General features: G+C 40.6%; 1 long non-coding RNA gene across 1 annotated transcript; it reads left to right on the plus strand.

Moving 5' to 3' along the window:
• Window positions 1-12,741: 12,741 nt before the first annotated feature.
• Window positions 12,742-19,046, plus strand: LOC113624515 (uncharacterized). The gene is made up of 3 exons (XR_003434368.1): window positions 12,742-15,445; window positions 16,855-17,807; window positions 18,745-19,046. It is a non-coding gene; the product is annotated as an uncharacterized LOC113624515 (long non-coding RNA).
• Window positions 19,047-19,276: the final 230 nt, after the last annotated feature.

A 19,276-nucleotide genomic window follows, 5' to 3' on the forward strand; every position in this document is an offset into this window, starting at 1 on the left:
TGATTTGCCCTTAAGAGCCATGATGCTCCTCCTTCAATCCAGAAGTTTTCTCTCTGAATCCCTTGAGCCTTCCATCTCTTCCTCCTAATACCCTAAAGACTTCATCAGCACCTCCCTCCTTTATACTAACACCTTTCTATGTCAACTTTTGAGACCTCCCCATACGTGTAAGCTTGCCAGTCTATTGTGGCAAATTTAAAAGTTCGCAAGTGTGTTCTTTCATTGAAAAAAAAACCCCAAAAACATTGCAGTAAGTTTCAGTAGTGAACAAACCATAATTTATTAAGAGGCTATAGGAAGCCACTTAACATTTAATAATACTTATTTACAACACCAAGCAAAGCTTATAATGTTATGGTTTTATTGAGAAACACCTGTAGTCTCTTTCTTAAACTGGCTTAGCAATAAGAGCTTTATAACATGTTTCAGCTGGGGATTCATTGCAAGCATGTGAATTATCTAAATGTTCTTCCTCAGACCCTCTGACAAGCAGAGGAGGGTGTGCTGGCCTGTGGCAGCATTACTGAGTCCTGCTCTTTCATCAAGCAAACTCAGTTATGGTCCTGTTTCTTTTAAAAACAAGCTTATAGCGAGTGGATTACTCAGGGTGTTTTCCAAAGTACAACACCCAAGGATTTGAGCCCTGTCCCTTTTTAGCCCAGACCTCTTAACTATCTCTGTTAGCTTTGATAAGGTCATACCTTTCTTTGGAAGATATTTTGGGTGGCAGTGAAGCTAAAGATTGGTTTGTTTGCATTGAAAATGTTTACACTGATTCCCTGTAAGCAGTAGACAGTTTTGAAATCAGGCCCGATATTTAAGACCAAAAAAAAAAAAAAAAAAAAATTCTAAATCTCAAAGATATAAATACCTCTGGCTGAAAACTCGTTAATTATTATCTGTATGTTTTTTCCTTTATATCTTTATGTAATTCTTTCTGTAATTAAGTGTGCATTAAGGTATTTGCCACTTCTTGGTTAATGAAGCATAAAAATATAACTGTAAATAAAATATGCCCTATATTTTTCTGTTTCTTGCTTGGTTTGCTTCTAATACGATTATGTCTACTTTTTACTCAAGGAATTTTTGCATAGATAATACTCTTACTAACTTGTAACTGGGATGAGTTATGAGATTTGGGGGTAATTATTTGATTTTGTAATGATAACTTTTAGATATAGATTTAATTTGAAAAAGTTACTTGAAACCTGAAGTAAATGTGACAGCTATAGTGATACACAATTTTTCTCTGAGAATATATCACATTAATATTTAATTGTCAAAGATTTTAGAAGTCTTTCAAAATACATTTATTACCTTTGAGAACACACCTTCTAATGTACTTCCATAAGGCTGAAGAACTTTTATTTACAGAATGTAAGACTTGGTAATTTACAAATCAGTGTTACTCAGATTTATCAGATATTAAAATAGCAACTTAGTATTCTTGTTTTGTTTCTGGTGGTGCTTTGGAGGGGTTAGTGGACATCTTTAGGTATTTCCCTTAAAAATTTGAAATGTTTGTATACTTTGTATGTGTGCCATTTTAAAGTATATGCAAGTTCTAAGCAATAATCTGCATGTTATACAAGGTTGGCATTACTTTGTCATGACAATTTTATTATTTTAAGAATGTATAAAATCAATATCCTATATATAAATCACTCCAAACCCACCCCCCAATGAAAACACTGGGATTTTCTTGTGTTAGAACACTACTAATAATGTGGTGCAAAGCTTTGTATTTTGTGAAAAAAATAAAATCACAATTATTTAGTGCAAAAGTTGGAGTCTACAAGGTGTACGCTTGAATAATAATTAATGGGTGATAAAAATTACTTCTCTCACATCCAATCATCTCTCCTAGCATCTGAATCCTAACGTTAATATTCACTCTTCATGATGCTTGTAGAGCTTGTTTACCCCCTTCCCTCCCTCCTTTCCTCCCTCCCCCCCCCCCCCACCGCCCCCGAGGCCCCAGCCTTGTAGCAAATCAGAAGGCGCAGCAAACATTTTAGTCCTGCTTATTAAGGGAAGGAATGGTGCTATCTAATCAATAGGCTCCTTTAGATTGAGTAAGACGCTGGCAATTATGTTTTTAATCTCCTTCCCTTTGTCCCTTAGGCCTCTCATGTGGTCTTTAGTGTTTTTCCCAAATGTCTTGGCTGGAATTCCTACCTTCCCAAATTGCCTGTGGTCTTAACGTTGCATCTTGGTCTGAGACTATCCAGTAGATCAGGAAGCAGAGCGCTAATTGAATAGAATACTGAAGTGGTTTGGCCTTTGGAGAGTAGCATGAGTCATGCTTCAGAACATGCCTAAAATGTTGTGTCAGGACTGGCAAAGGAACAGCTGAATTTCAAAATTAAAATAGCAGTCACAGCTGTCAGTGGAGGCAGGTCACAGGTAAAATTCCAAGGATTCAGAAGTCCTCTAAGCAAGTGGAAATGGGCGCTCTCTCCCCTACCTCAGGCTGTCTCAAAGATGAGACACCCTTTATTCTCCTATTTTCCAGTCTTCATCAAAGCCTGCATACTGCTTTCCCTCCCTTTTGATTGTCCTTAAACATATACAAAATAAGCGATGATGGCAGATTTGCAACTTTCGCTCATGTGAGTAACTGATCATCTGACAGATGTTCCTGGATGCTCCCACAAAATTAGGCTCTTCATCTACGGCCTGTGTACCCGCTTCTGCCCAATGAGCCCATTGTTGCTTCTGGCACAGTGCTCCTAGGTCCTCCCTGCCCTGGCTAAACAGCCCCTTCCTCTTTTCATCTACCCCCAGCTAAATTTTACTGCCACATCTAGTTTTATTATTTTCCCCAAATCTTTGGTTATACCACTCCAGAAATTACCTGAGCAGAACTTTCAAAGAAGGTGACTTGTAGGGAGAAAGGAAAAGTCAGTAATGGTGGGCTGCATTTCTGCTGAGGATAAAGTTCAAGGACAGATGAAAATTTGGAAAGAATGGCCCAGGAAAGGAAGGAGAAAGGACTTCAGAGAATAGGAAGAATAAGAAAATGCTATGTACGTGTCCACTGCATTGGGTGACATGAACCTATCAAGAAAAATGAATATAGTGAAATTCCTATACGTGGTATAAGAATTTTAATGTCTTTTCTATATTAAGATAAAATATGTACATTATTCATTTTAGATGCCTTTCTATATGTATGTGTTTATATGTAGGGATATTTTGTGTGTGTGTGTGTGTGTGTGTGTGTGTGCGTGTGTGCACACATACAAGAGAGCATATCTTAGCAAGTGTTTCACCCACTGCGGACAATCAGATGCCTTGCTGTGGACGCAGGAATGAGGAGGTGACCTTTGTGGAGCAGTGGTCCTAGTGGGCTGCCTGAGCCTGCAGGAAACTCCACGTCCTGAGAGCTTTAGTTACCAAAAGCCAAACTATGCCCAACAATTCAACTTCCTGGAATGATTAGTGTTGTCAGCCTCATCATGAGAGGTTTTAGAAGATCATGAGTAGTTTCTAAAGTCTACTGTGCTGTGGACAGAAAGGAGGCATGAATGGATGCGGCACAAGAGGGTAGGATTTTGTTTGAATTGTAACTTGGAAAAGAGCAATTTGGAAAGCGAGGTGCCTGAGAGCCTAAGGGAACCAAGAAGATGTATCTTTTTTTTTTTTTTTAAGAGATATCTTTTTATTTATTTATGGCTGTGTTGGGTCTTCGTTTCTCTGCGAGGGCTTTCTCTAGTTGCAGCAAGCGGGGGCCACTCTTCATCGTGGTGTGTGGGCCTCTGACTGTCGCGGCCTCTCTTGTTGCAGAGCACAAGCTCCAGATGCGCAGGCTCAGCAGTTGTGGCTCACGGGCCTGGTTGCTCCGCGGCATGTGGGATCTTCCCAGACCAGGGCTCGAACCCGTGTCCCCTGCGTTGGCAGGCGGACTCTCAACCACTGCGCCACCAGGGAAGCCCTAGAAGATGTATCTTAATCTCTGTGAATCTTAGTTTACCTGTAAAAACATTTGAAGTATCTCTGATGTTTCTTCCAACTCTTGCGTCATATTTGTAAGAGCTTCAATTTGAACAAAACAACTAGGAAGGAGCAGAAGTAGCTCTAAGCTTGGTCATGTGATTGAAATAACATTTGAGGGAGATTCTCAGTGTCCAGTGAATGGGAGGACAGAGATAGGTTAGTGATGGAGAAACCAGCCAAGCAACTACAAAGTGGTTAGTTAAGCCAGATGTGTGCCCAAGACAAGGAAGAAAAAATAGATGGGCCAGATCTGATAAATATTGCAGAGGGAGAGCCAAAGAGATTAGAAAAACTCAATGTGACTCACGAATGAGTCTGTGGAACTGAAAGGTGACAGATGCTAGTGGTTGTGACATCAGAATGTGGGGTGCCATGGACTGAGCGGGAGGTTGGAGAGTAGGCAGCTCGTAGGGGACGTCGTGGATGAGACGGAAAAGGGGGAAGTAAGGTCTGGGGTCTTTTGCCATGAATGAGGAAAGAGAAGATATGGTAGTGGAAGGGCAGAATGGAGCCTGTGGTGGGTGTCACATAACGGCAACGTGAAGAATTCAATCTGGGAGAAAGAAAATGTCTCTCAAAGTGCCTCACTGTCACTGTGTGGTTTCAACTGCTTTTCTCATTTCGGACCCACAGTCTTGCCTTGACCCCTCATGTCTGCGTTCCAGGTTCCTGACTGGTCACTGATTCAGGCTCTCCACTCCATCCTCATGAATCATTACTCCCCATGGTGTCTGCCCAGTGCCATCCAGAGTTTGGGAAAGGTCTAGAGATGATGGTAAGAGGCCCAAAGAACAAGGCCCTTCTATGGAGTCTGGCTGCAGGTCCCTGGAGAGGGCGCAGCCTTGCAATGGGATTGACTCCTCAGGTGAGCTGGTCTTTGGATGGTGAGAGGAGAGGCAGAAGTTCCAAGGGTGTAGCAGAAGCTGGCGTGTCCTGGAGCAGGGGCAGGGAGGCTGCAGTGATTGTGCTAGGGCTCCAGTCTTAGTTCATGAATCGCCAAGGGGTTCCCTCCCGGACTGCCGTAGTCTCCTGATCGGTCTCTTCCACTCCACGCTCTCCCTGCTCATTCATCACCCCTGCTACTGACCAACACATTTAAAAACACAGCTTCAGTTTGTGTCACAGCCCTCCTCTACTCCCAAGTCTAAATTCCTTAAACCAACTCCATCTACTCAAGCCCCACCAGCTGGATACCATGACCAGCACCCGCTCGTCCAGCCACAAGCCTTTGCACTTGCTGTGCCTCTTTCCGCTCACACATCTGTCGCCTACTCATGCTCGAGACACGTATTAAGAGTACTGGTTCCGGGCTTCCCTGGGGGTGCAGTGGTTGAGAGTCTGCCTGCCGATGTAGGGGACATGGGTTCGTGCCCCGGTCCGGGAGGATCCCACATGCCGCAGAGCGGCTGGGCCCGTGAGCCATGGCCGCTGAGCCTGCGCGTCCGGAGCCTGTGCTCCGCAACGGGAGAGGCCACGACAGTGAGAGGCCCGAGTACCGCAAAGAAAAAAAAAAAAAAAGTACTGGTTCTTTTTTTACCAACACAAAACAAAACAGACAAATGAGTTCAGGTAGAACTGAGAGGAATAAGCTCATCGAATCATTTTAATATTTATTAAGCGCTGGCTAGATTGAGAAGTGGGTTCCTGGAACAACCGGGGTGAAGAAGCACATTCTTGCCTGCGTCTGGATCTCAGAACTTCCTATCCTGAGTAAGCCTCTGAGCCACAGCCAAGCTGTTATGTTTTCTCTCAGCCTAAAGGTCAAAATTAGTTCACCCACCTCCACTGATTGGGCAAGTTGTGGGGGCTCAGCCCTCTTCAGCCTCCTGCACAGACTTTGATGTTTTTGAGTAACGTGGAGGAAGGACTTCATCTGGGAGCCTGGAAAACTGAATCCCAGTTCTGGCTCTACCACCGACCACTAGCCATCTTAGCCAAGTGCTTTCACCTCACTGGCATTTGTTTTTTCATCTGTAAAGTGAGGAGTTGAATTGGGAATTGAAGGCCCCTTTTCTTTCGAATTCTATGATAATGGTAATTAGAATCAGGGTTAGGGTTTAGCCCAGGGTATGGCAGACCCGGCAGACTGCAATTCTAGTTTATTGGTTTAAGTTGTTTAAGTTTTGGGGAGCCGGCTTAGATTCTACTTTTGATCGTGACTGTATGCCCTTGAGTGAGGCCCCTTGTTTATGATTCTACCTTCCTCACTTGCAAGAGGAGATGGTATCACTTGCAATCAATGAAGCTAGCCAGAAAGGCTGAGTATAATGTTTGCTGAGTGCTTCAGCATTTTTAGGGGAAAGAGATAAAGTTTTAATGATGTTCTTTCCCACTATATTTCAAACCAATTTTTAAAGTGCTTTTCCTAGTGTTAACCTTTGGAAGATGTAAACATCTTGATCGTGGTATCCAAATATGGAACCCATTTTCTTTGTTTCCCACAATGAAATATCAGAAAGAAAAATAGGTGACTGATGAAAATGTAAATAGTAAGTTATTTATTTCTTTCTCTCCAAAACAAAAAATCTGAAAATCTGAACCCAATTATTTTGAGGAGCCAGTTACCATCAATGGGTCAATTACCTTGATTGACTCCGTATTGTGTAATCGGACTTTCCATAAGATTTCTGTGTTCTTAGTGACCCTGAGTGAGGGCTGCTGGAGTTGTTTGGTGGACTTTGTGCAGAGGCCAGGATGAACTGGGGTGGGGGAATTATGCTGACAGTGTTTATTGTCTGTGACTTGGTTGGGTAGTATACTTGTTTCCTGCAACTTGATTGGTCTTATCTGACTGGTGATGGAATTATCTATAGTAAAGAACCACTCCAGATTTTTCAATCAGTAGATGGATTCTCTAAGGCACTGTATCATGAAGAAAGGAATGTAAGAAGTAGCTCTGCATTGCTCTAGGGGAAAATGTGAATGATTTCTTAGCATTGTAATGAGCTAATTGTAAACACTAATTAGAATTTATATTCTAAAGAATAGAAGAGAAAATGGATGTGACATTATGTTAGTATTTTTCTTTAAAAATGACTAAAAGGAAAACTTTCATAACCTGGGACCATTCTTTTTAGAAAGGGACCTCAGGTTTTTATTAAAAATGCGAAGCCAGAAGGAAGATGTTTACACTTCATTGTCTATCCCTTTCATGACTCTCCAATCATTAGTTTCAACTCTTGAATATCCTTATCCCGGATCTAACCAAATATGTACATTTTCGGTGTTTAACCAATGCTTCAGAGACCTGCTGGAAAATCATTCAATCCTGTGTAATTGGAGCCGTCACAAATTCATGATCTCCGTCACGAATAAATAAAAAACATTTATTCTGTAGGTACCAGACACCATGCAAGGCAGAGGATACAGACAGTGAACAACACTGTTGGGGGCCTTGCCCACAGAGAGCTGGACGGGAGTAGAGAGGTAAGGAACAGGAAAGCATATGGTATGTCAAGCGACTCTGTAGGGCGTGCTTTCCCTCTTCGATCCCAGATCTCGCATAGTGTTTCACACATAGTGATTCACACAATCAAAAAACATTTCACCAGCACTTACTATGTACCAGGATTTATTTCAGGCTTCGGAGATACATCAGGGAACAGGCAGGCAAGGAAGTCTGCTACCTTAGAACTTACATTCTAGCAGCTGGAAAATGGCAGTAAACAAGTCTGAAGAAAAGAAATAAATATACAAGGTAATTTCAGGTAGTCAAAAGTGCTAAGAAAGAAATAAAAGGAGAGATTGGGGGCATTTTAGAAAGTCCACTCTGTGGAGGTGACCCTTGCACTAAGACCAGGCAGAATCTGCAAGTATTGTGAAGAGTATTCTAGGCAGAGGAAAACAGCAGGTGCAAATTCCCTGAGGTGGGGATACTTTGGTGTGTTCAGTAAAAAGGCAGCCAGTGTGACTGGGGCACTGTTAGGAGGAGGAGAGAGATAAGACATGGGGAGAGATAAATAGGCAGCAGACCACATTGGGCCTTTAGGCCATTGTGAAATGGTTGGCTTCTCATCATGCTTAGAATAAACATTCCAGGTTTTAAGCAATCCTGGTGAGAAATGAGGGGGGCTCATGAAGGCTTTCAAACATTTTTTTTACTACAGTCCACAAGAAGAAACATATTTTTTATGGTAACTCATTACATAAACACATATTCATAAACAAAAATTTCATGAGACAATACTCTTACCATGAGTGATGCATCCTGAGATTTTCTATTCGATTTCACTGTAAAAGAAGAAATACTGGTTGTTTGTTACCTATTAAACTGATTTCATAACTCACCAGTGGGTTGCAACTCACAGTTTGCAAAATGCTGGTTCAGACTAAAGTGCTGACAGTAGAGAAGGAGAGAAAAGAACATATTCAGGATGTATTTTTTTTTAATTAATTTATTTTTATTTTTGTCTGCGTTGGGTCTTTGTTGCTGCACGTAGGCTTTCTCTAGTTGCGCTGAGCGGGGGCTACTCTTCGTTGTGGTGCGTGGGCTTCTCATAGCAGTGGCTTCTCTTGTTGCAGAGCACGGGCTCTAGGTGCGTGGGCTTCAGTAGTTGTGGCACGTGGGCTCAGTAATTGTGGCTCGTGGGCTGTAGAGTGCAGGCTCAGTAGTTGTGGCACACGGGCTTTGTTGCTCCTTGGCATGTGGGATCCTCACAGACCAGGGCTCGAACCCGTGTCTTCTGCGTTGGCAGGCAGATTCTTAACCACTGCGCCACCAGGGAAGACCTCAAGGTTTATTTTAGAAGCAGAGTTGACAGTGGTCATTGATAGACTTGAGGGAAAGTAAAGGGAAAAGCCTGATAAATGATGATTTTCTATGATTTTGGCTTGAACAAATGGGAGAATGGTAGTCCTGTATCATAAGATGGGGAAGACCAAGGAAGGAACATGTTTGAGGAGTAGAGGGGAAATCGAGAAATCTTCACTTAAACACTTCAAAAAACTCTGATTGTAAATGTTCTTGTGCATAAAGATCTGCAATATTAATTGCTCAAATTACAAGCCGACAATAAAACAATCTTTTTATGTAAACTCTTAAAATTAAAAACACTTTTTAAATGTTAATTTTATTTTTATCATAGAAATAAAATCTGCTTACTAAACTAAACATGAAAGAAATGTGATCCATGGTCTACCCACAAAAAAATGACCGTGGTTAATTTTTTAATGTTTCCTTAATGTAATTTTCTCCATGCGTATTTTTTTGGTCATTGTCTAATCTTTCATAAAGATAATTGTTTAGGATTGGAATTATATAAGCAGTTTAGAGATAATCAATGGTTTTGGAGGCAGAGAAATTTATGATCATTGATGTTTAATGAGTAGCCTTACTTTTGTAGTAAAATCATTTTAATGAGGAACCCAATATTCACTCCAATGTTTTTTCAAACTTTAAAAATCCATATACATGATCACATCATAATTTATAACCAGTTTTGGATATGTGCCGATATTTGCACATCTATACTCATCCTTCCATATCCTCAGGGGACTGGTTCCAGGACCCGCTTCAGATACCAAAATCTGAGGATGCTCATGTCCCTTATATAAAATGGCATAGTATTTGCATATAACCTACAGACACCCTCCATATACTTTAAATCATCTATTACTCATAGTACCTAATACAATGTAAATGCTATGTAAATAGTTGCTGGCCCACAGGCAAATTCAAGTTTTGCTTTTGGGGACTTTCTGGAATCCTTTGTTCTATATATTTTCAGGCTGCAGTTGGTTGGATCCACAGGTGCGGCACCTGTGGATATGAAGGGCCGACTACTACTTCACACACTCTCCAACATCCATCTTTGTTCCCACTGAGAATCCTGGCTACACAGGCTTCCAAATTTTTCAATTATAAAATAATTAAATATGCTTGTCTGAATTACATGTGCTCTCTCTGGCCTCTTTCACTTCCCATCTGATGGCATCCCTTAAAAAACTACATGCTTGGGACTTCCCTGGTGGTGCAGTGGTTAAGACCCCGCCTGCCAATGCAGGGGACACAGGTTCGAGCCCTGGTCTGGGAAGATCCCACATGCCAAGGAGCAACAAGTTCATGTGCCACAACTACTGAGCCTGCGCTCTAGAGCCTGCATGCCACAACTACTGAGCCCACGCGCCACAACTACTGAAGCCCGGGCGCCCTAGAGCCTGTGCTCTGCAAGAAGAGAAACCACTGCAACGAGAAGCCCACGCACAGCAACTAGAGAAAGCCCACGTGCAGCAACGAAGACCAATGCAGCCAAAAATAAATAATAAATAAATTTTAAAAAGCTACATGCTTCTCAGCCTCCTCCAAGGCTCCATTCCTCTATGACACGTGATTATATCAAGCCCAGCTGGGCTTTCATACAACAAAGTGTATTTCACAGTTCTCATAAGACTGTCAGATACTGTGTTTGTGGTCATCTGAAATCCACAAAAATATTTTCTCTCAGACTCAACTGTCTGTGAAGCATTGTCCTAGGCTTTATGTAAACAAATATGAGGGCGAACAAGGCCTCTGCCCTCAAGGGGTTTATAATCTGATCTCATTGCCAAGCAACTTTTTGAAAAGAAATTTTTTGTTTTAGAGCAATTTAACATTTACTTTAAAATTATGAAGATAATACAGAGTGCCCGTATACGCCAAACTGTTTCCCCTATTATTAACTTTTATATTAGTATGGTGCATAATTTTACAGCCAATTTAAATCATATCATTGATAAAATTTTGAATTCTGACCTTTTCACATTACAGAATATCCTAAACATTGTTTCCACTTAAAATGAACATAAATGTTGGCCAGATACTCTAGATATTACCTGTGCCAGCCACTCCCTTTATTAGATGAGGAAACAGAGGCATGGAGAGATCTTACGTGTTTTGGCAAAGGCCAGAGTAGTGTATAAAACCACAGCTGCAGGGCCTTCAGTGTCACGTGGCTGCTTCTTACCTCGCAGGGAGAAGACGTGAGGATGTAGGGGATACTTCGTGCATTCATTCAACCAAGTCACTGAGTGCCCACGGAGTATCAGAGATTATTCAGGCGGTGGGGAAAAGGTAACAAAGCTGTTCAATCCCTACCCTCCAGAAGCTGATGTGGTAAACATCTTCGAATTGAGATCACAGGGTACGAGGCTATTGAGTGTCTGCTTTACTTCAGTCAAGTGGCCAGGGGAAAAGTGTACTGGGAAATGGAAGCCGAACATAATTTCAGAGGGTTTGTGTGGTAGGATGACTAATGGTCCCCCAAAGACGTCCATGTCCTAATCCCTGGAATCTGTGAATGTGTTACCTTACATGGCAAAAGGGACTTTGCAGATGTGATTAAGGATCTTGATTATCCAGGTGGGCCCAATGTAATCACAAAAGTCCTTCTAATGGAGGGAAAGAGAGAGGCATGAGAATCAGAGAAGGGACAAGAGATGCAGCTGGCAGTGATGGGCCTCACAGGCTGGAGGCCAGGAGATGAGGAACATGGGCAGCCCCTAGAGGCTGGAAAAGGCAGAAAACAGACCCCCCCTAGAGCCTCCAGGCCTAGGCAGGAAGGCAGGCCTGCCAAAGCTTTGATTTTAGCTCTTTAAGACCCATTCTAGACTCTGACCTCCAGAACTATAAGAGAACAAATTGTGTTGCTTTAAGCCCTAAATTTGTGGTAATTTGTTACAGCATCAATAGAAACTAATAAAGCTGCTAACTTGGCTGTGTAGAGGCTACTTTTTATACAAGAAAAGGTTATTAAGATTATAGATTATTAGACTCTAAGTTTCATCTCTGCTCTATCTAATCCAATAACCTCATCTTTTTAATGGAAAATAATGATGAGAAAAAAAAAGTATTGCCAAACATTTATTTATTCAAACTGATTATATAACTTTCGATTAGAAACTATAATGTAGGGCTTCCCTGGTGGCGCAGCGGTTGAGAATCCACCTGCCGATGCAGGGGACACGGGTTCTTGCCCCGGTCTGGGAAGATCCCACATGCTGCGGAGCGGCTGGACCCGTGAGCCATGGAGGCTGAGCCTGCGCGTCCGGAGCCTGTGCTCCGCAACGGGAGAGGCCACAACAGTGAGAGGCCTGCGTACCGCAAAAAAAAAAAAAAAGAAAAAGAAAACAAGAAACTATAATGTAGCAGCACGATTCATAATAGCCTTAAACTGGAAACAACCCAAATTCGTCAATAATAGAATGGAAAACCAACTGTTATATATTCCCATAATGGAATATTACACAGCAATGAGAATGTATGAACTACAATTACAAGCAAATATGGATGAATTACATGAACTCATGCTATTTTTGAGCAAAAGAAGCTCAATACAAATAGTGAATACCATATGATTCTGTTTACATAAAGTTCAAAAACAGGCAAAAGTGATCTGTGATGTTAAAAGTTACATTGATCCCAATCTGTTACTGAAACTCTAACACCTCTGTGAAAATTATATAATTCAAACTTACAGCAATAGTTTCAAAACTATATTTCAAAAACATGACAATTGTAATCATTGTATCCAAAACAAATATCAGAAAATATTGACAAGACAAGACAAATGGTTAACATGGTAAGGTGCAAAAGTATTAAATGATGAGCGAAATTTAAAAAAAACAGTTACACTGGAGAAGGGTGAGGGTAATGACGAGGCAGGGCAGGATGGAGGCTCCTGGGACGCTGGCCATGTTCTGTTTCTTGATCTCAGTGCTGGTTACATGAATGAGTTTACTTTGTGAAACCTCATATGATTTGTACAAACTTCTGTATGCTGCACATCAATGAAAAGATTGCTTAAAATAAAACTATATGAGTGTGTGGCCCCAATGGTTGTTTTAACATTGGGGTTGTGGCCCCAATGGTTGTTTAGCTTGATATAAAGACTAAGAGCCTTTAGAGGGAAAATAATGAGCAAACTCCGCCTCTGGGCCCTTCTTGGATTCATTGCCCAAAAACAAAGCCAACAGCCCTCCCTGGCTTTAGAATATTAGATTTAAGATTTGTCCTAAAACATTTGAAACACTTGCTTTGTGTTGCACTTATTAAACTCTCTCCCCAACTTCCCCCAGACCACTTTATTTCCAAGCTGGTGTTTAAAAATATTATTTAATTATTGGTAAGTAGGCTGGAAGGAAAGTCTTTAATAAGTTAATGATAAATAACAATTGCCTAATTATGATTCTGTGGAAGAACGAGGCTTTCTGGTGTGCTTGGAATTTTATCTACTCTGGGCACCCCTTATTTTGAGCAGGCTGCTGGTGGAATGCTAAGCCTGGAGTCTGACTAAATGACCCTTCACGCTCAGTATCGTGGGGGAAGAATTTGTACAAGGCTGTTGAGTTCATTTAAAGAATGGTGAACAATTTAAATTTAAATACTAAACCATCTGTAAATTAAATGGTTTAAATAATAAGCATTTAAATAATAGATATCCTTTAGATGCCATGGAAAAAGATAATTTCCTATAACAAATATGATTTCTAAGATGTGCGGTCCTGACATAATTTTTGATTGCCTGTAAGAATCAAAATTTTGTAGTTAATAGTTGAATATCTTGGGGGAACTTCTTGCTCTTCAGCAAACATTAAGGAGAACTGGCAATTAAATTTAAGTAAGTCTTTACCCCTCCAGGTTAGTGTTCCTTGTTTATTCTGTTCTTGAGGTTGCTGCAGTGTGAGTGCTTCCAACATTCTCTTATCTTTGCTAAGGAGGAGGAGAGCCAGTGTTTGGAATTCTCGAAGTACTTATAGCAACAAGACTATTTCTGTACAAGGTTCATTATCAAATGCCATTGTGACCTCCAACATTAATTTTACCTAAAGCTGAAAGAAATTTTGGAGGGTGCTTGTAATTTTATGTCACAATTTTAAGGGAGCCCAAATCCTAAAGTTGAATATGGACTTAATGCAGTTTATTTTTGGTAACTAACTTCCTACCAAAAAAAAAAAAAAGAAATGAGTGAAAGTTGGTGCTCAATTCTGGTGGAGAATACTAACAACAACAAGGGCAACAACCACATCACCTTAAAAACATAAATCAAAAGAAAATAATATATAAAAACCACAGTGCTATCTGGGTAGCTAAAAAAGAGAAAATACCGATGCCCTTAATTTTAATTCAAAGCTGGCAACATTTTTATGTCAAATTAGTCAAGTAATAAAAAATATGATTTAATGTACTACTTTATCCATACTAGTACTTATGTTAAAAAATTAGTTGGGAGAAATTTGTGACAATGATGTGAGATATTAGAGAACAAAGGAGACAAACGAATACAGGAACATATCATGGACTGCATAAAATTTATACATTTTAATTTAAAAAATATTTTCCTATCTTCTCCTCATTGTTAAAGTCCTAAAATACTCATCGATAATCTAGTGTAAGAGCTTTTGAAATAAGATTGCTTTCCTTCCTTCTATCCTTTCTCTCCTTCAACAGTGAGTGAGGTATAGTACCTGACTCAGGTTCTTCTCAATTTGCATACAAAATATCAAGGATTTTATTCAAATGCAGATTTTCATTCAGTAGGTCTGGGGTTGATCCTGCGTTGGTCCTGGGGTTGATTAGAATCTGTGCTTCTAATAAGCTTCTAGGTGATGCCAATGCTGTTGCACCTTGTACCACAATTTGAGTACCAAGGATTGGAGAGAACAGCCAATCCTCAAAGAGTTCATAGTCTAGTTACAGCCATTTCCATTTTCCACTATAGTTCAAAAAGTTTTAGCTTATTTTTCAGATTATGTATACAGCCCAGATGGCATCAAGGAGCTTCTTCCTCCTCTCAAGATCTAGATAAAATTAGATCAAAACACATCCCTAATTCTCTAGCCTCTGAAAACCCGAAGACTTTCCCACAATTTATGGAATGAGCCCAGAGACGAAACTTGAACCTTTTCCAATTTCCACAAAAAATCCACCTGCACAAGAATGTTGTCATTCGTAGAGAACATTTTGTAGGCATTGTCCGTTTATAGAGATGGGAGAAGACAAAGGGAGAGTTGACCTAACACTAGTACAAACACTCTGAAAGGGACTACTGGCTCCTGCTTCCACAGGATTAGTTCTGCGTCTGGATCGTCTCACTACTTGAAGTGCCGTGTTCATCCTGCACTGTGTGCTGTAAGTGTCACCCATAAGCTCATGCTTCATGAGGGAGGGAGCTGGTATTTGAGCTGTATCTGATCAGACACCTATTTAGAACTCTCCTTTAAACAAACAAGCTAAAAACTTTCTTCTGTTTGGATGGATTCAGGAAGCTCCATTGTTTAGTATAAATGTTTAATATGTAATAAAATTAAATACAGGCACATCTTGTTCTATTGTGCTTCACTTTTTTTGCACTTGCAGATACTGCGTTTTTTACAAATTGAAAGTTTCTGGAAACCCTGTGTCAAGCAATTTTCTATCGGTACCATTTTTCCAACAGCATTTGCTCACTTTGTGTCTCTGTGTCCCATTTTGGTAAGTCTCACAATATTTCAAACTTTTTCCTCGTTATAGTTGTTATAACTATAACAACTATAGTTATAACATGTTGATGTTTGATGTTTGATGTGATCTTTGATCTTTGATGTTTGATGTGATCTTTGATGTTCCTATTGCAAAAAGATTATGACTCACTGAAGGCTCAAATGATGGTTTAGCATTTTTTAGCAATAAAGTATTTTAAAATTAAGATATGTACATTTTTTACACATAATGCTATTGCACACTTAATAGACTACAGCGTGGTATAAACATAACTTTTATATGCACTGAGAAATGAAAAAAATTTGTGTGACTCGCTTTATTGCAATATTTATTTCATTATGATGGTCTGGAACTGAACTGACAATATCTCCAAGATATGCTGTTAATATTAAAAAAACAGTGAAATGATAAGACTAATAGACAACATAAAGCAATGCTTAATTAGTTGGTAAATGCTGGATCTATACCAATGGACAGGTCAAACATCAGGTGTTCGTAACTTCTTGTCATTCTTAGAGTCACATAAGCACATAAGCAATAATATAAATACGTTTAGTATTTTACTTAGATATAGGAAAAAATATTGCCAATGCCCTCCAGCCAAAGACCACCAGGAACATACTTGTGGTTGAACAAGGAAGGTGGGTTTATTACTCATGGCAGAAAGGAAGAATGTACACCACGGGGAACTGTGCATCTCAGTAAGATGGTGTTAGAAAGGGTTTATTGTAGGATTGGGGTTCGGGTTAAGTGATTTCAGGAGAGTTTGAGGAAGTGGGGCTTTGCTTAGCATTAAATGTCAGAAAACAGGTAATTCTATGATTGAGTATGATTAATAAATCTTAACTCAAAGGAGAGAAGACTAGTTGGAGGCTAGCCTGTAATGGGTAAAGAAGCAGCAGTCACTCATATCAGCCAGGATAGGAGGATGTTTGGCCATTTTTGTGGTTTGGACACTGTTCATGTTATGTCTCTGTGCAGACATGTTTATGGAGTGGCCTTGTTTTTGTCCTGACCCATCACAGTCAAAGAGCAGCCTTGTCTCTTGCTGATGGTCTGTGAAACTGTTTGTGTTCAACAGTAGAGTCTTAAGGCATAGCTGATAGTAGCAGGCCAGCTCCTGGAGGTTGAGAGCTGCTTTTCTTTTTCTCAATAAATTTTAGAAGCAAAATATCATTAGCCTTGCTTTTTTTCTCAGAGCAGTGTAACATGGAACACTGTTTCAGATACACTACTTTGAACAATAGGAAAATAAATGATGAGTTTTAAGCTGTAGAGTAACATGATGTTTTAGAATCACATGTGGAGAATGGACTGTGGCGGATGGACTGGAGGGGGAAGACTAAAAGGCAGGAGCAAAAGTTAATGTTTATTCATTTATTTATTCATCAAATTATTAGATACCTACTGAGTGCTAGGCACTGTGCTGGACTTTGGGGCTGCCATGGTGAATGAGACAACCCCTCCCTCAGGAGCCCACAGTCTCCCAAGGACGATAAACAAGAACTGGGTACAGCGTGATAAGCACTGTGATAGGACATCTCACAAGAGAGGCCACTAATCCTGACTTGGGACGTGAAGGAAGCCTTCTGGAGAAACCAATTATGAGTTGGAAAAGACAGATGCACACAGTGGGAAAATGGGAAGCATGTTTCAAATTGAGGAATTAGCATGCTTGGGGAAGTGTAAGACATCAAGAGGCAATTGCAAAGTCCAGGCAAGAAGAAGTGAGGGTCTGGATTAGTGCAAAGAAGGTGGCGAACAAGAGAAGGTGGTAAGAAGAGGAGAGATTAGATGTGGGAGGTGATGGAAAGGAGGCAACTAAGAAGAATCCCATATTTCTGTTTGGAGTAATGCCACTAGTAAGGGTAGGGGAATATGTTTTTTATGGGTGTGTGGGTGCACTTTGGGGAAGTACAATCATTTGTGGACAGGCTGCATTTGCAGTCCTATGGAACACCCAGATGAAGTTAAGAAGGCAGTTGGAGGTAATACATAGCTCAGAATCCTTTTTTCTAGATAGAGATATGGGAGACATTGGATAAAGGAGGTAATAAAGATACAGACTGGATGGAATTATCCAGGTGGAGTACAAAATTTTCAAAAATAGCAATATTTAAGGGTTAGGTAGAGTGAGCAGAACTTGTGTGGCTGGTGTGAACTTCAGAAATTTAGGGTACAAATATGATCACATCTTTTGTTTAACAAATTGACTGAGTCCATATTAGCAAGGTTTCATAATTTCCTTCCTCAAAAATGTCCATTAATGGCAGGTACTGATTCAGCCCAAGGATTGGGAGCTTTGTTGGTCAGTCTTCTTCCAAGCGTCAGGTGGAGAGAGCACTGGAGCCTGGTAAGTCCATTGCCTTTGTTTCTTGAGTCCACAGGGTATTACCATTGAAGACTAATCCTGCAGTTTGATGGATGGTGTTGGGATGCCCTTGCTGGCCTGTTAGATGACTGTGCAGACCACAGCGGTGGGTATTAGGGTCACAGCTACCCTTAATTCACACTTATGCGCAGCAATTTTCCCCCAACATGCAACAGCAATGGCAGGATGGTTGGGGAGGTAATTCTGCCACTGTGTGCTGAAAACAATGTACCCACCTTCCACCCCCATGAATTCTGGGGTCTTTGTGCTGCTGTATCTTATTTTCCTGGTATATTCAGCTCTTGGAATCCTTGGTCACTTCTCCCCTAGCAGACTTTCCTCAGGACTCCTTGATGGATCCTTAACAGGCTTCCCTGATGTTGAACCATGGAGTCTGGAGATTGGGGCTCTGATGTCTTTTCCTCAAGCAGGCCTTCAGTTCCTTGTAGGGACTGAGTCACCTCCTCCCCAGTGTCTAGCTCTGCACACCAATGGGAGAGACAGTTTTTGCTAAGACAAAAAAGTAAGTCATGCATGTCTACTTGCCCTATATCTGCACAACTAAATGACCCTTCTCCAGACCAAGAAGCTCAAGTTCTATCAGATTTAAAAAGAGATCAGCTTGGTGCTTTGTGACCACCTAGAGGGGTGGGATAGGGAGGGTGGGAGGGAGATGCAAGTGGGAGGGGATATGGGGATATATGTATATGTATAGCTGATTCACTTTGTTGTACAGCAGAAACTAACACACCATTGCAAAGCAATTATAGTCCAATAAAGACGTTAAAAAAAATAGTGGAGGGTGGATAGGCAGCTTTTTTAGCCAAGGAGAAGGAAAGTTAAGAGAACAGGAGAGACTGTGGCAAGGAAACTGGGAGTTATAAAGAAGTGAGTGATCAATACTTTCAATCTTTATCAGATTAAATAAGTGAAAACTGAGAAGGATCCACTGAATTTCGACTTGGAGTTATGGCTGGCTAGTCACATGACTGCAGTGGTTTGAAGAGTGAATGAAAGGTGGAGTAGAGGCGGTAAGTCTACACTCTTCTTACAAGAACCTTGGCTGTGAAACCAAAGTAGGATAAAGTAGGGGTGGTGGTGATGTAGGAGGTGGGCTTCCTGAGAACCAGCAAGGGTAGCTCCGAGGAATTCCAGCCTCATCTTATCTGCTTCTTTAGGAATTTTGAATTAACTGAAGGCCTGGTGTAGTGCGATCACCTACTGAAGTGTCAAAATGATAAATGAGTTATTTTCTTAAAATAAACTTGTACCTCACAAGATTTCCCCTATTATTAACATCTTTCGTTAGTATTGGTATATTTGTTACAATTAATGAACCAGTGTTCGTACATTATTATTAACTAAAGTTCCTACAATATTCAGATTTCCTTAGCGTCTACCTGATATTTTTTTGTTGTTACAGGCTCCCATCCAAGATACATAACATTTAG

Source organism: Aethalodelphis obliquidens, unplaced genomic scaffold, assembly GCF_003676395.1.
Source record: "Aethalodelphis obliquidens isolate GAN/ISIS:26980383/991018 unplaced genomic scaffold, ASM367639v1 scaffold13, whole genome shotgun sequence".
In the NCBI taxonomy this organism is placed as follows: Eukaryota; Metazoa; Chordata; class Mammalia; order Artiodactyla; family Delphinidae; genus Aethalodelphis; species Aethalodelphis obliquidens.